Source organism: Chiloscyllium plagiosum, chromosome 12 (genome assembly GCF_004010195.1).
Source record: "Chiloscyllium plagiosum isolate BGI_BamShark_2017 chromosome 12, ASM401019v2, whole genome shotgun sequence".
NCBI classification, from domain to species: Eukaryota; Metazoa; Chordata; class Chondrichthyes; order Orectolobiformes; family Hemiscylliidae; genus Chiloscyllium; species Chiloscyllium plagiosum.
The window spans coordinates 63,920,229-63,936,054 of NC_057721.1; the positions used below are offsets into that span (position 1 = coordinate 63,920,229).

Sequence of the window (15,826 nt, forward strand, 5' to 3'; positions counted from 1 at the left end):
AGGTTTGTAGCTCGGGTGCTCGTTGTTGTGGTTCTGTTCGCCGAGTTGGAAGTTTTTGTTGCAAACGTTTCGTGCCCTGGCTAGGCGACATCATCAGTGCTTGGGAGTCTCCTGCGAAGCGCTTCTTTGATGTTTCCTCCGGTGTTTATAGTGGCTATTAACACCGGAGGAAACATCAAAGAAGCGCTTCGCAGGAGGCTCCCAAGCACTGATGATGTCGCCTAGCCAGGGGACGAAACGTTTGCAACAAAAACTTCCAGCTCGGCGAACAGAACCACAGCAACGAGCACCCGAGCTACAAATCTTCGCACAAACTTTGATCACCAAGGCTCTTTATATGGCACCTTATAAACCCACAATCTGTACCACTGAGAAGGACAAGACGCTTGGGAATGTGACCACCTGCAAACTCCCCTCCAAGTTACACACCATCCTGACTTAAAAATATATCACAGTTCCTTCTTTCTTGATGGGTCTAAATCCTGGAATTTCTTCTCTGACAGCATTGTGTGTGTACCTACACCACATGGATTACAACAGTTCAAGAAGACAGCTCAGCACAACCTTCTGCAGGAAATTAGAGATGGGCAATAAATGTTGGCTTTGTCAGTGATGCTCAAGTCCTGTGAAGATATTAAAATAAATAAATAATTGAATTGAGGCAGCTATCCAGGAATTGTGCAACACATGAAGAAAGGTTGTATTATGGTCACAGACCACCTGAACATTGAGTGAAATGACTTCCGGATGACAAGACTGTCAGTGGTCTGAGTTAGGGGCCTCACTGAGTGCCATCTATAACACACTGTACCTAAGGGAAGCCTGCAATCTGGGCAAACTCCATGATTTTCTGTATTTACGATAGCAAACCCAAATGGAAACGATTAACTCCTCTCTATGAGTAAACAGGGCATTATTCACATCCTTTATGCAGCTGTGTGCTGCGGACTGGGAAATACCAGCCAGATTACCCGATGTACTGTGTGTGTAACAGTTAACTTCACAGCCACTGGCCGGGAACAAGATGGTGAATTATTGCTTTAGTTACTGCACCGTGGCAAATGGCACTGATAACGTCACGACTCATACTAAGTCTCCTCTGGCACCAGTTTTACATCAGATTAAGGCAGAATGTTCTAGGTCGGTGCACCACTACACCCTCCACCACCCCCACCTTGTGGTGGAGCCGAGAACCTCTGCCTCTTCTCCTTTCTTTGGCTCATGTGCACCCTACTCTTTTGACCTTTGGCCCTTTCTCTGGGCTTCAGCTGATCCCACTGACTGTTTCTGTGACCTCTATATCAGACTGTGCTATGTATATCTTCTATGCTCCCCTAAATGAGTCAGCCTTCAAAAGTACTAAGATTGTCCTTGTACCCGGGTGCAATAATATGTAGAAGCAACAATAGAATGCCCTGGTAAACTGGCAGCCCCACCTCCCATTTCTTTGGGAGTGAGAACATAATGATAATCCATATCATAACACTTACTAAGGCAGTAAATTCAAACTTGACTCAAAATCTCTAAGGGGTAAAAACAATGACTGCAGATGCTGGAAACCAGATTCTGGATCAGTGGTGCTGGAAGAGCACAGCAATTCAGGCAGCATCCGAGGACAGGCAAAATCGACGTTTCGGGCAAAAGCCCTTCATCAGGAATAAAAGATGAAGGGCTTTTGCCCGAAACGTCGATTTTGCCTGTCCTCGGATGCTGCCTGAATTGCTGTGCTCCTCCAGCACCACTGATCCAGAATCAAAATCTCTAAGGGTTCCTCAGCTCTCCAAAGGAGTACCAAGGCTAGCCAACAAGAACTGCACTAAGGAGGAAGTGAGGACTGCAGATGCTGGACATCAAAGTCGAAAGGTATGGTGCTGGAAAAGCACAGCCAGTCAGGCAGCATCCAAGGAGCAGGAGAATCGACGTTTCTGGCATAAGCCCTTCATCAGAAATCAGGAATCTGCACTAAGAGCAGACCTGGTTTGGTATCCACAATATGGGTTTCAGAAACTGGGCATTTTGACTGAATTGAGGCAGCTAATCAGTTCAATTGTTAGCATCGCCTGCGAACTGTGCTTGCATGAACTGCAGCTTTCTCCATATCCACTTCTGTTAAAATGGAAAACAATGATCTTGGGGTGGAACTTAGGTTTCCTGACATTTTCAGGGAAACTTACAGATGATGGTGTTCCCATGCATCCTCTGCCCTGGCCCTTTTAGGTGGGTGAGGTTTTGAGTTTCGAAGGTGCTGTTTGAAGGAACCTTGGAGAACATCTGCAGTGCATTTCGTGGATGGGCACGCAAGGCTCACACTGTGTCCCTCTGGTGGAGGAATGTATGTTTAAGATGGGGTGAACTTTGAAAGTTGGATGGGGTGCCAATCATGGGCTGCTATGTCTTTGCTTGTGCAGAGCTTCATGAGAATTGTTGGAGCTGCACTCATCCAAGCAAACGGTACACAGTCAACAAAACATGTAAGGTGAAACTGAACACATTTATCTTGCTTGTTCAGGTTGAATAGATGTTATTCTATTAAAATCCCCTTCAACTTGCACTCAATGAGGAATACAAATTATTTCCTACTATTCTTTAAAATGCTTCTGAAATAAGCCAATGGAGATTGTTGGGCTTTAAAATGTCTAATTTCAGATATTTGTACAGAAATGTTTGGGATTCTCAGTGACTATTTTGATCTTCCTTTTAAAATAATTCTGAAGGATTTGATTCTGGATTGTGTCATGTTCAATTTATTTGGACAACATAATGTTTAAACATTTATTTGTGCATTAGCTTTGTTTGTAAATGCTTATCCCCATTACAACTCTATCACAACATATGACTTCAGAAAACTGGGGGTCAAGTTTCAGTAGCTTTATATTGCATGTAATAGTATTACAAATATAGAGTGGCACCAAAATAGCAATGTTAGACTGTCTTTATATTCCTAATTATGTTAAGTGAGATTTGATAGAGGTTTTGACAGAGTAAAATTAACAACCCAAGGAAATTGTTTGAGGCTGTTTCGTACAGAACCAGTAGATTTATTTTTACAAACAGAGTTGTAAGAGTTTGAATTCACTGCCTAAAAGGGTGGTGGAAGCCATTTTAAAAGCAACTTTGCAAAAGAAATTAGATAGATTTTGAAGGGAGAAAATGCCAGTGTTACTGAGAAAGCAGCAGGGCAGTGCCACTAATAGATACGGAATAATCTGCAAAGATGGGTCAAATAGCCTCCTCTGTGCTCTACCAATCTATGATTCCATCAAAATGCAAGCTTCAATTACAAAGTGGAATGGACAGAATTTCAACAATGTGTTACTCAAATAAAACTATGCTGTGAGCTTATCAGCAGAATTGGAACTTTGTACACTAGCAGTCAGACATATACAAACATTTTCACATTTATAACCTTAAACTTTGAATATGAAAATATTTCCTAACTTTCGGAATTACAAAGGTTCATGTAGATAGTTTGAAAGTGACTCCCTTTATGAATGATTATGGTGATATTGTAAGGCAAAATCAAATCGATGTGAAGATCAGAAAAGCATTTCTTAATCCGTGATGATCTTCCCAGTATTTCAGAAATAACCTAAGAATGCACAATAATATCTCATTTTTTGCAAAAGCACATTGTTGCATTGATTAAAGACTTCATTTATGTCATGGTCTTGTGATGTGAGATCTGTTCCCAGTTGTTTCACAATCATTGAGTTATTATTCATAACAGATCAATTAGAACCGCTACAGTATGGAAGCAGCCCATTGAGTCCACACTGACCCTCCAAAGAGCATCTCACCCAGACAGAAACCCCTATTCTATCCCTGTAACCTTGCATTTCCCATGGCTAACCCACCTAACCTGCACATCCATGGACATGATGAGCAATCTCTCATGGCTAATCCTCATGGCCCGTACATCTCTTTAACTGTTGGAGGAAACTGGAACACCCAGAAGAAACCCACACAGACACAGTAAGAATATGCAACCTCCATCCCAAGGGTGGAATCAAACCTGGGTCCCTGGAACTGTGCAGCAACAATGTTAACCACTGAGCCACTCTGTCACAATTAGTGTCACAAGCTTGATTTGAAGACCTGACCAGTCATTACGATTTTGTTGACCAATCCTATGACTTTGGAGGTTCATTTTGTCAAATGAAATGCCTTTTTTGTTTGTTTTTTCTATACTTACACGAAGGTTTAACTGATCCCCAAGGTTGTGACAGGCTGTATGTAAATGCAGGCCTTCCTTTTATGTGAGGGACACTATGACCATGGGGAGTTGGTTGAATTTTAACCTCCCAAAGCATCGGGTTTTGGGTTGGCTGGATACAAATATAATAGAGGGACCCAATCCACCTCAAATGCAGCCACATCTGATTTTAATGGATTGGGGGTTGGGGAAAGTGGGGAGGAGGAGACCAATTGCTTTCAGGAGGTGGTCAGTTGTTGAAACACTTTAAGGAAGCTGCTTCTCGCTGTTGAAACTGTTTTTTTCCTGTTTGGCCTGTGCCTTCCTGATTTAATGAAAATTGTGAGAGGAAATGAGAAGGGTTTGATGTGTAAGTGTCTCTGCATTGCCTCTGGATCATGCACAATAATGTTTCATCCTCCCATCACCAGCACCCCTACACTAGCACAGCAGTGTAAATCATCCCGTGAACTTATACACATAACCACATAGAGTCATAGAGTAATAGAGATGTACAGCACAGAAACAGACTCTTCGGTCCAACTCGTCCATGCCGACTAGATATCCCAACCTCATCTAGTCTCATTTGCCAGCACTTGCCCCATATCCCTCTAAACCCTTCCTATTCATATACCCATCCAGATGCCTTTTAAATGTTGCAATTGGACCAGCCTCCACCACTTTCTCTGGCAGCTCATCCCATACACGTACCACTCAACTCCTATACTCAATGCTCTGACCAATAAAGCAAAGCAAATGCCTTCTTCACTGTCCTACCTACCTGCAACTCTACTTTCAAGGAGCAATGAACCTGCACTCCAAGGTCTCTTTGTTCAGCAACACTCTCTAGGACCTAACAATTAAGTGCATAAGCCCTGCTAAGATTTGCTTTCCCAAAATGCAGCACCTCACATTTATCTAAATTAAACTTCATCTGTGCCACTTCTCAGCCCATTGGCCCGTCTGATCAAGATCCCGTTGTAATCTGAGGTAACCTTCTTTGCTGTCCACTACACCTCCAATTTTAGTGTCAAACTTACTGACCATACCGCTTTTGTTAATATCCAAATCATGTATATAAATGATGAAAAGCAGAGGACCCAGCACCGATCCTTGTGGCACTCCACTGGTCACTGGCCACCACTCTGAAAAATAACCCTCCGCCACCACCCTCTGCCTTCTACCTTCGAGCCAGTTCTGTATCCAAATGGCTAGTTCTCCCTGTATTCCATGAGATCTAAGCTTGCTAGCTAGTCTCCCATGGGGAACATTGTCAAACACCTTACTGAAGTCCATATAGATTATGTTCACTGCTCTGCTCTCATTGATCCTCTTTGTTACTTTTTCAAAAAACTCAATCAAGTTTGTGAGACATGATTTCCCACGCACAAAGCCATGTTGACTATCTCTAATCAGTCCTTGCCTTTCCAAATAAGTGTGAATCCTGTCCCTCAGGATTCCCTCCAACAACTTGTCCACCTCAGACATCAGGCTCACCAGCCTATAGTTCCCTGGCTTCTCCTTATCACCTTTCTTATGTAATTGTACCACATTTGCCAACCTCTCCAGTCTTCCGGCACCTCACCTGTGACTATCGATGATACAAATATCTCAGCAAGGGGCCCAGCAATCATGTCCCTAGCTTCCCACAGAGTTCTCGGGTACAGCTGATCAGGTCCTGGGGATTTATCCATCTTTATGTGTTTCAAGACATCCAGCACTTCCTCCTCTGTAATATGGATATTTTTCAAGTTGTCACCATCTATTTCCCTGCATTGTATAACTTCCATATCCTTCTCCACAGTAAACACTGATGCAAAATACTCGTTTAATATTTCCCCCATCTCTTCTAGCTTCACACAAAGGCTGCCTTGCTGATCTTTGAGGGGCCCTATTCTCTCCCGAGTTACCCTTTCGTCCTTAATGTATTACTAAAAACCTATGGATTCTTCTTAACTCTATTTGCCAAAGCTATCTCATGTCCCCTTTTTGTCCTCCTGATTTCCCTCTTAAGTATACTCCTACTTCCTTTATACTCTTCTAAGGATTCACTCGATCTATCCTGTCTATACCTTACATATACTTCCTTCTTTTTCTTAACCAAACACACAATTTCTTTAGTCATTCAGCATTCCCTATACCTACCAGCCTTTCCTTTCACCCTGACAGGAATATACTGTCTCTGGACTACCGTTATCTAATTTCTGAAGGCTTCCCATTTTCCATCCATCCCTTTACCTGCGAACATCTGCCCCCAATCAGCTTTTGAAAGTTCTTGCCTCATGCCGTCAAAATTAGCCTTCCTCCAGTTTTGAACTTCAACTGTTAGATTTTGTCTATCCTTTTCACCGCTATTTAAAAACTAATAGAATTATGGTCACTGGCCCCAAAGTGCTCTCCCACTGACATCTCAGTCACCTGCCCTGCCTTATTTCCCAAGAGTAGGTCAACTTTTGCACCTTCTCTAGTAGGTAGATCCACATACTGAATCAGAAAATTGTCTTGTACGCACTTAACAAATTCCTCTCCATCTAAACCTTTAATACTGTGGTAGTCCCAGTCTATGTTTGGAAAGTTAAAATCCCCTACCATAACCACCCTATTATTCTTACAGATAACTGAAATCACCTTACAAAGTTGTCTCAATTTCCTGCTGATTATAGTTACAATCCAAATAAGATGATCATCCCGTTCTTATTTCTCAGTTCCACCCAAATAACTTCCCTGCATGTAATTCTGTGAATATCCTCCCTAAGTATAGCTGTAATGCTATCCCTTATCAAAAACACCGCTCCCCCTCCTCTCTTGCCTCCCTTTCTAACCTTTCTATAGCATTTGTATCCTGGAAAATTAAGCTGTCAGTCCTGTCCATCCCTGAGCCATGCTTGTATAATTGCTATAATATCCCAGTCCCATGTTCCTAACCATGCCCTGAGTTCATCTGCCTCTCCTGTTAGGCCCCTTGCATTGAAATAAATGCAGTTTAATTTATCAGTCCTACCTTATTCTCTGCTTTGTTTCTGCCTGTTTGACTCAGTTCTGTTCTCAATTGTACCAGTGTCAGATTGATCTCTTTCCTCACTATCTCCTTGGATCCAACACCTCCCTCCCCCCACCCTTGGAAGCCATCCTTCTTGTAGAGGTCACTTCTATCCCAAAGAGCTTCCAATGTTTCAAAAATGTGAATCCTTCTCCCACACACCAGCTCTTCAGCCACACATTTATCTGCTCTATCCTCCTATTCCTATTCTAGCTCATCACACTGGGGGTAATCCAACTATTACTACCCTTGAAGACGTCCTTTTTAAATTTCTGCCTAACTTTCTATATTCTTCCTTCCGAATCTCATCCTTTTCCTTTCCTATGTCATTGGTACCAATGTGTATAATGACCTCCTGCTGGTCCATCTCCCCTTTGAGAACATGTGCATCTGGCTAGAGAGTCCCCTAACACAATCGATCACTTGGAACCTAATGTACGCCTCATTACATTAGAGCCAGTCTTGATACCAGAAACTTGGCTGTTCATGCTACATTGCTCTATTCCTGATGAAGGCTTTTGCCCGAAATGTTGACTTTCCTGCTCCTCGGATGCTGCCTGACCTGCTGTGCTTTTCCAGCACCACTCTGATCTAAACTCTGGTTTCCAACATCTGCAGTCCTCACTTTTGCCCTGTTCATGCTACATTCCCCTGAAAGTCCACCACCTCCTAAATTTTCCGAAACAGCATACTTGTTTGAAATGGCGATAGCCATAGAAGACTTCTGTACTACCCGCTTACCTTTCCTAACTTTCTTGGAGTTAACCCATCTACCTGACTGTATCTGCTGCTTTTCTCTCAACCTATAACTGCCAACCATCACACCTCCTAGCTCTTGGAAATTCTTCACTGCCTTTAACTGCTGCTCCAACCAATCCATTCGATCTGACAGTATTTGCAACCAATGACATTTAGTGCAGATATAATCCTCAGTAACTCTTAAACTCTCCTGAAACTCCCACATCCAACAAGAAGAGCATTTCACACTACTAAAGGTCATTTTGCTTCTTCCAATCTACAGACCCAAAAAATAGCACTGTCTTATTGTTCCACAAAATATCGCTCCAGGCTAACTTAATACTTATGGCTTATATTTTTAAAATTCAATCAAGAGACAGATCCTAATAAAAACATATAAGACCATAAGACATAGGAGTGGAAGTAAGGCCATTCGGACAGGTAAGCAATTTTAAAACAAACTGTCTTACCTTTGCTGTAGTCTCCCGGGTTCACTTTTACCTTCGCCGCTGCTCCCACTCAAAAATCAAGAAAGAACTCACTCTACTCACTATTGTAGATTTACAGCAAGGCTATACTTAAAACTATTCACTTATTTGTTTCTGTGCTGTAACCTTTCCTGAACAGGTTCCTCCAAGACTCTACTCACAGTGTTGGGAATCACAGAGGAGTTATCAGCAACAAGGTGACAGTCAGAAGAAAGCTAAGCCAGGTAGAGTGGAATGGCGTTTAGGAACAGTGAGACTGTTTGGTAAGTTTTCCTAGACTCCGATGTCCAGTGATACATGAATTCAAACAGCAAAGGCAATACTGCACAGATTCACTGTTGAGTCAGTCAGCACTGTGGGTTTCTTTCTCTCTCTCTCCCTTACAGACCATGTGCTTGCTGCCTGTGTCTGTCTTTCTCCCTTTTAAAAGTGCTGTTATTTTGACTTTATTTTTCCAAAGTTCCAAAGTAATTGCAACAGCATATAAAGCAGTAGTTGCTGCTCTTGGAATTCGAGGAAATCATCTCCAACACCTAAAATACCTCAAAAAAGGAGCAGTCTGTTACAGCCAGAAATTTTTCACTTCCTCCATCTTGGATTACCCAGAATCCATCTCTCATCCACTGATCATATCTCACTTCTCCAACCACAAGTCCTCTCCAACCACAAGTTTCCTCCCAACAACCAACATCTTACTTTCCATCACTGACCAACATCTCACTCCTTACAGTCTCACTGTTCCTAAACACCATTCCACTCTACCTGGCTTAGCTTTCTTCTGACTGTCACCTTGTTGCTGATAACTCCTTCTGTGATTCCCAACACCGTGAGTAGAGCCCATCTTCCTGCATCTACCGTCTCCCCTTTCTCCCTCCTTCCCGAACATCTTCTGCTGTACACAGACCCACTTGACAGACACACAGACTGTCAGTCGTTTGGGCTGTAATGAATACACCTAAAAGTCAAAATCTGTAAGACCTTCAGGAAACCCATCCACAACTGCTTCCTCCCTGCTCTGAATACACAATGCCTAATTATCATTATCAATGGACCAAATAATGTTTACTCAAAGACTTCAGGGACATTTTTCTTGTGCATTTCATATTGTCTGTTTTTTTATGTTCTGAAGAATAATAATATTGGGCTGGCAACATTAAATCTGTTTGTCTCTCCACAGATGCTTGCAGAACTGTTGAGTTTCTCCAACAGTTTCTACTTTTATTTCAGATCCCTGGTATTCACAAATTTTATTTTTATTTTCTTGACGAGTATGTTCTTAAATTATGTTTTGAAGAAGGATCACTGCACTCAAAACTTAATTCTTTTTTCTCTTCATAGATGCTGCCGGAACTGCATCCATGCTGACCAGATATTCTATACTAATCCATTCCATTGGCCAGCATTTGGCCCATATCCCTGTAAATGCTTTCTATTCATTTGCCTATCCAGACACCTTTTAATTGTTGTAATTGTACCAGCCTCCATCACTTCCTCTGGCAGCTCATTCCATACACACACCATCCTCTGTATGAATAAGTTGCCACTTAGGTCCCTTTTAAATATTTCCCCTCTTACCTTAAACCTATACCCTCTAGTTTTGGACTCCCCTACCCTGGGGAAAAGACATTGGCTATTCACCATATTTATGCCCCTCATTATTTTATAAATTTCTATAAGGTCACCCCTCATCCTCCAATGCTCCAGGGAAAATAGCCCCATCCTATTAAGCCTCTCCCCCGATCTCAAGCCCTCCAACATCCTTATAAACCTTTTCTGAATTCTTTCAAGTTTCACAATATCTTTCCTATAGCAGGGAGACCAGAATTGAATGCAGTATTCCAAAAGGGGCCTAACCAATGTCCTGTACAGCCACAACATGACCTCTCAACTCTCCTATACTTAATACACTGACCAATAAAGGCAAGCATACCAAACAGCTACTTCACCATCCTGTCTACCTGCTCTGCAGCACCCACAGCTCTTTGTTTTGTTTTATGTTCTTAAGTGATGCTGTGACTTGGAACAACCTGAAATTATATAATGCTCCTAACATAGTAAAACGTCTTAAGGTGCTTCACGTGATCAATATCAAACACAATTTGACACTGATCCATCCAAAAAAGATAGCTAAAGCTTGGTCAAAGAGAGAGGATTTAGGGAAAGACTTAAAAGAACAAAGAGAAGCAGGGAGGTTTAGAGAGGGAAATCCAGAGCTCAGAGACTTGGCAATTGTAGCACAGAATTGTGCAATGAATAATATCAGAGCTGCTCAAGAGACCATAATTGTATGAGTACAGAGATCATGCATCCACTATGAAGATGGGATATCATCAGAGAATCAGATGCATCTTAATTTACAGTTCTAATAGATAGTTTAAAAAATTTATACATAATTTGTTACAAAGACACATTTCTGTAAATTTAAATATAGGGCACATTCAGAATACCCAATCTTTACTATTCGCAAACTACAAATTAGATGGCCAAGGAAGAATGCATACTGCTTTCCCCTTTGTATCTTACATCTCGTTTACAGAATTAAAAATCACACAACACTAGGTTATAGTCCAAGCTTTTGGAGGGCTGCTCCTTCATTGGTAGCTAATGGGGCAGTATCATAAGATACAGAATTTATAGTAAAAGATCAAAATGTCATACAACTGATGCACAAACCTAGATTGCTGTTAAGTCTTTAATCAATTAGAATGGGTTTGCACTTTTTGATTGATTAATGTAAAACTCCCAGAACTTCTTTTAAGTCACAGTCCCGAGATAACTTAAGGTTTTATAAAAAAATGTGACCTCTCAGCTCAGACAGTGCTTTTAAGGTGTGAGGTTAGAGTCTGTCTGTATCCTAACCTTGAGTCAGAATGGCTCTATTTCCAAAGTAGGAATTGATAAAATGTCACCTGGACAGACTGCCGACAGATTGTCTGCTTTTTGATCAAAAGAATGTATCTGCAAATGCAAATTCACCCCAAAGACTTAAATGTGTGTGTGTGAGGGAGAGAGGGTGTGTGTGTGTGTGCATGTGAGAGTGTGTGTATATACTTGATAGAGTGTGTGCTTGAGTACATGCCTATGAGAATATATATGCCTATGAGAGGGGTGTTTGTGCGCGCACGTGCACACACTGCGGACATTGGGGGCAGTCTGTTTAGGGTTAGGCAGCTGTTTAAAGACAAGAAATGGAACCGAAGGGAAGATCTCATCCTCATCGATAATGTCTTTGTGGCCTGTAACACATTATCGATGAGGATTAGCACCTTGCCAAGATCTACCCTACACCTCCACTTCTCACTTTTAAACAACTGCCAAACCTTAAACAGATCATTGTTTGCAGCAAACTGCCCAGCCTTCAGGACAACATCGACCACAACATCGTACAACCCTGCCATGGCAACCACTGCAAGACATGTGAGAGTGTCGACATGGATACCACATTACACGTGGGGATACCACTCACCATGTACACGACTCATGTGACTCGGACTACGTTGTCTATCTCATTCGCTGCAGGCAAGGATGCCCCGAGACATGGTGTATTGGCGAGACCGAGCAGACACTGTGATAACAGATGAATGGACTTTGCATAACAATCACCAAACAGGTACGTTTCCTTCCAGTCAGGGAACATTCCAGCAGTCAGGGACATTCTGCCTCAGATTTTCGGGTGACCATCCTCCAAAGTGGATTTTGGTATATGCAACAATGCAGAGTCGCCAAGCAGAGGCTGATAGCCAAGTTCGGTACCCATGAGGAGGGCTTCAGCCAGGATCTTGGGTTAATGTCACATTATAGGTAACCCCACTACACTATACATTCTTACATGCACACACACGCACACTCTCACACACTCACACACCACATTCATATTCACACACACATCCTCTCACAGGCTTATACTCTGTCACACTCATGCACACACTTTATCAAGCATGCATATGTGCGCACACACTCTCACATGCACACACACACTCTCCCTCTCACACGCACAAACACATCGAAGTCAATGAGTGAATTTGAATTTGCAGCTACATTCTATTTTGTCCATATGACATTTTATAAATTCCTACATTGGAAGTAGAACCAGTCTGACTCAGAGTTGGGATACAGACAGACTCTAACCTCACATCTTTAATGCATTGCCTGAGCTGAAATGTCACCTTTTTCAAAAATATAACCTTAAATTATAGATTAGATTAGATTACAGTGTGGAAACAGGCCCTTCGGCCCAACAAGTCCACACCGACCCGCCGAAGCGAAACCCACCCATACCCTTACATTTACCCCTTACCTAACACTACGGGCAATTTAGCATGGCCAATTCACCTGACCCTGCACATCTTTTGGACTGTGGGAGGAAACCGGAGCACCCGGAGGAAACCCGGGCAGACACGGGGAGAACGTGCAAACTCCACACAGTCAGTCGCCTGAGGCGGGAATTGAACCCGGGACTCAGGCGCTGTGAGGCAGCAGTGCTAACCACTGTGCCACCGTGCCGCCCTTATCTCTTGAAAGGAGTTCTGGGATTTTCGTATTAGTCAATTGAAACCTACATCCCCATTCTAAGTGATTAAAGACTGAACAGCAATCTAGGTTTGTTTAATACATTGCATCAGTTGTATGACACTTTGATCTTTTACGATAAATTCGGTGTCCTATGATCCTGCCTCATTGGTTACCTGACGAAGGAGCAGCGCTCCGAAAGCTTGTAGTTCCAAATAAACCTGTTGGACTGTAACCTGGTGTTGTGTGATTTTTAACTTTGTCCAACCCAGTCCAACATGGGCACCTCCACTTCCTGTCTACTGAATGCTTGTGTTCGTTTGTCTTTAGATAGAATGGCGTAACATTGCCATCTTGTGGCAATGGTGAGTATAGCAGCTATTTCAATTGGAAATTCAAGTGCAGCAAGAGATGATAAAATTTGACACACCCCAATGTAGAAACTACCCTTCACAACCTTTTCAAATGATGCCTAACAATATGACGTTATACTGTTACTTTTTTTCTGAACACTACTGTTAACCTAGTTAATTCACATAGTGGAGCACCTCCTTTAGAGAGAAGAATTTCATATTTTGCTTGTTCAAACTGCTAACAATAGCATCCAGGTCAAAATGACTTAAAGTCTCCCGTCAAAATGAATTTGTTGAACTTTAGCTCTGAGACTGATGTTGTAATTGCTCGAATACTGATAAGTAGTTGAATAACACTGAGAAGAAAATGGCCTACTTACTTTTCCTTAAGCAAAAATAATTCAAAGCCAAACCTTCTACTCATTTTGGAGCAACCCTGTGGCATGGGCTCAGCAAAGTAAAAGCTGATTAACCCTGCCTCCCACTGGGAAAGGGACTCTGCCTATTTTGTAATACCAGACCGAATTCTGACAGAAAAGTGGGTTGTGGAGATTGTTGGAGTCTCTAAAATCTGTTTCCAGACTCAAAATTGCCTCCAACACCCAACACCCACACACCATCCATTTACTTTAACAAGAGATCAATGTCAAGTGGGTAACATGATTCAAAGAGGCAAGTTGTAATTTTCAGTAAGGCAGTGAGGCTCAGCGTCTTGCAGATTCTGAAATATATATATGAGCAAATCGTAATGACACAACGGCATTTGTATATTCAAGAAAGTGATAGATACATTGTAGGATGTTAAAGGCATTAAGGGGTCTACGGTGAAAGAGGAGATATGATACTGAGATAAAGGATCAGTAATGATCACTGGATGAGATGGCATGAAGGACAAAATTGCCTACACATGCTCCTAGTTTCTATGTGTCTATGTCATTTTGTGTCTTGAGATCTCTGACTATCCCATCACCCCCCCGGCCAACTCCCTCACCATCGCCAGGCCTCAGCTGCCCCTTTCCCACACACATCACCCCAAGTCTGACTCCCTTATCACGGCCAGATCTCAATTGACCCTCCCTATATCAGCAGGTCCCCTCCCTTCACCCCAGCCCCCAGAAGCCCTGGCCTCCCCCACCCCCTGGGAGAAAGTGAGGACTGCAGATGCTGGAGATCAGAGCTTAAAAATGTGTTACTGGAAAAGCGCAGCAGGTCAGGCAGCATCAAAGGAACAGGAGAATCGACGTTTCAGGCATAAGCCCTTGTTCAGGGCTTCCTGTTCTCCTGTTCTCGATTCTCCTGTTCCTTTGATGCTGCCTGATCTACTGCGCTTTTCCAGCAGCACATTTTTAAGCTCCCCCATTCCCTGCCCAATGCCCAGGCCCTGACCTCCCGCTCCCATCACTCTGCCTTCCAGGGCCTGGACTCCCCCACCATCAATGCATGGTTTAAGATTCGTCCCCCCCTCCACACCCCACCTCACCAAACCCCAGAGAGGGAGGGTCAGAGGGCCATTGCTGCAGCCATGGACCATTCTGTCAAGGAACTGCCCATTTTCCATGAGAGACATGGCAGCTGTGATCACACATCACTTTTAAAAATGCCTTCCTTAAATAGCAGCACCCAGCTGGAGAAGGATGCTGGCCACCCTTGGGCACTTCCAGTTGATCTTCTGGCACCCCATCCTGACATGATCTGCCTCCAGGAGGATCATTCAGCTAGGCAGACCTCAGGAACCATCGGATTCAGGGCCCAGAAATGGTTGATCATTGCTAGTAAAATGGTCATTTTGCTGGCTCTTCATGGTACCACTAGATGGAGCACTTCACACTGACAGCATTTTGACAGCACAAGAGAAACAGCAGAAGTATCAGTGCAGGTCCCCACATTCGCACAGTGGTTTTAGTGATGCCACTTCCCCAGACCTCCCCAGAAATGGTGGGCTAGTGGTATTATTACTAGACTATTCATTCAGGGAAAGCACAGCAGGTCAGGCAGCATCCGAGGAGCAGGAGAATCGATGTTTCGGGCCAGAGCCTTTTATCAGGAAAGGCTCTGGTCCGAAACATCGATTCTCCTGCTCTTCGAATGCTGCGTGACCTGCTGTGCTTTTCCAGCAACACACTCTCGACTCTGATCTCCAGCATGTGCAGGCTTCACTTTCTCCTATTCATTCAGGAATCCAGGTTTGAATCCCATCATGACAGATGGTGGAATTTGAATTCAATAAAAATATGGAATTAAGAGTCTAATGATGACCATGAAACTGTTGTCAATTATATTTTAACACAATCCTGTGTTTCCAATCAGTGTTACTGATATTTCTGCAATGTTGAGAACTCTGCAGAGACTGGGAAGAAGGCCCATGCCCCTTGAAGCTGACACATTCTCCCAGTCGAGCAAGTAAGATTCCATCAGAGTGTAAACCTGCTGAATTACATTCATACCACACTGCATTTAGACTCAGTTCTGTAAGATTTGCATATTGACCTCTTGATACTTACAATGC

The 15,826-nt window shown here is 42.9% G+C and overlaps 1 long non-coding RNA gene across 2 annotated transcripts in view; it reads left to right on the forward strand.

Annotated features, from left to right (window-relative positions):
* The window catches only part of LOC122555356, a 53,429-nt gene that overhangs the window by 12,786 nt on the left and 24,817 nt on the right, over positions 1–15,826 (forward strand). The window contains exon 1 of one of the 2 annotated variants that reach the window (XR_006313242.1): positions 8,604–8,721. The exons of the other annotated variant lie outside the window; for it this stretch is intronic. This is a non-coding gene — a long non-coding RNA (uncharacterized LOC122555356). Of the gene's footprint in view, positions 1–8,603; positions 8,722–15,826 lie in introns of those variants that run through there. 2 annotated transcript variants of the gene reach the window in all.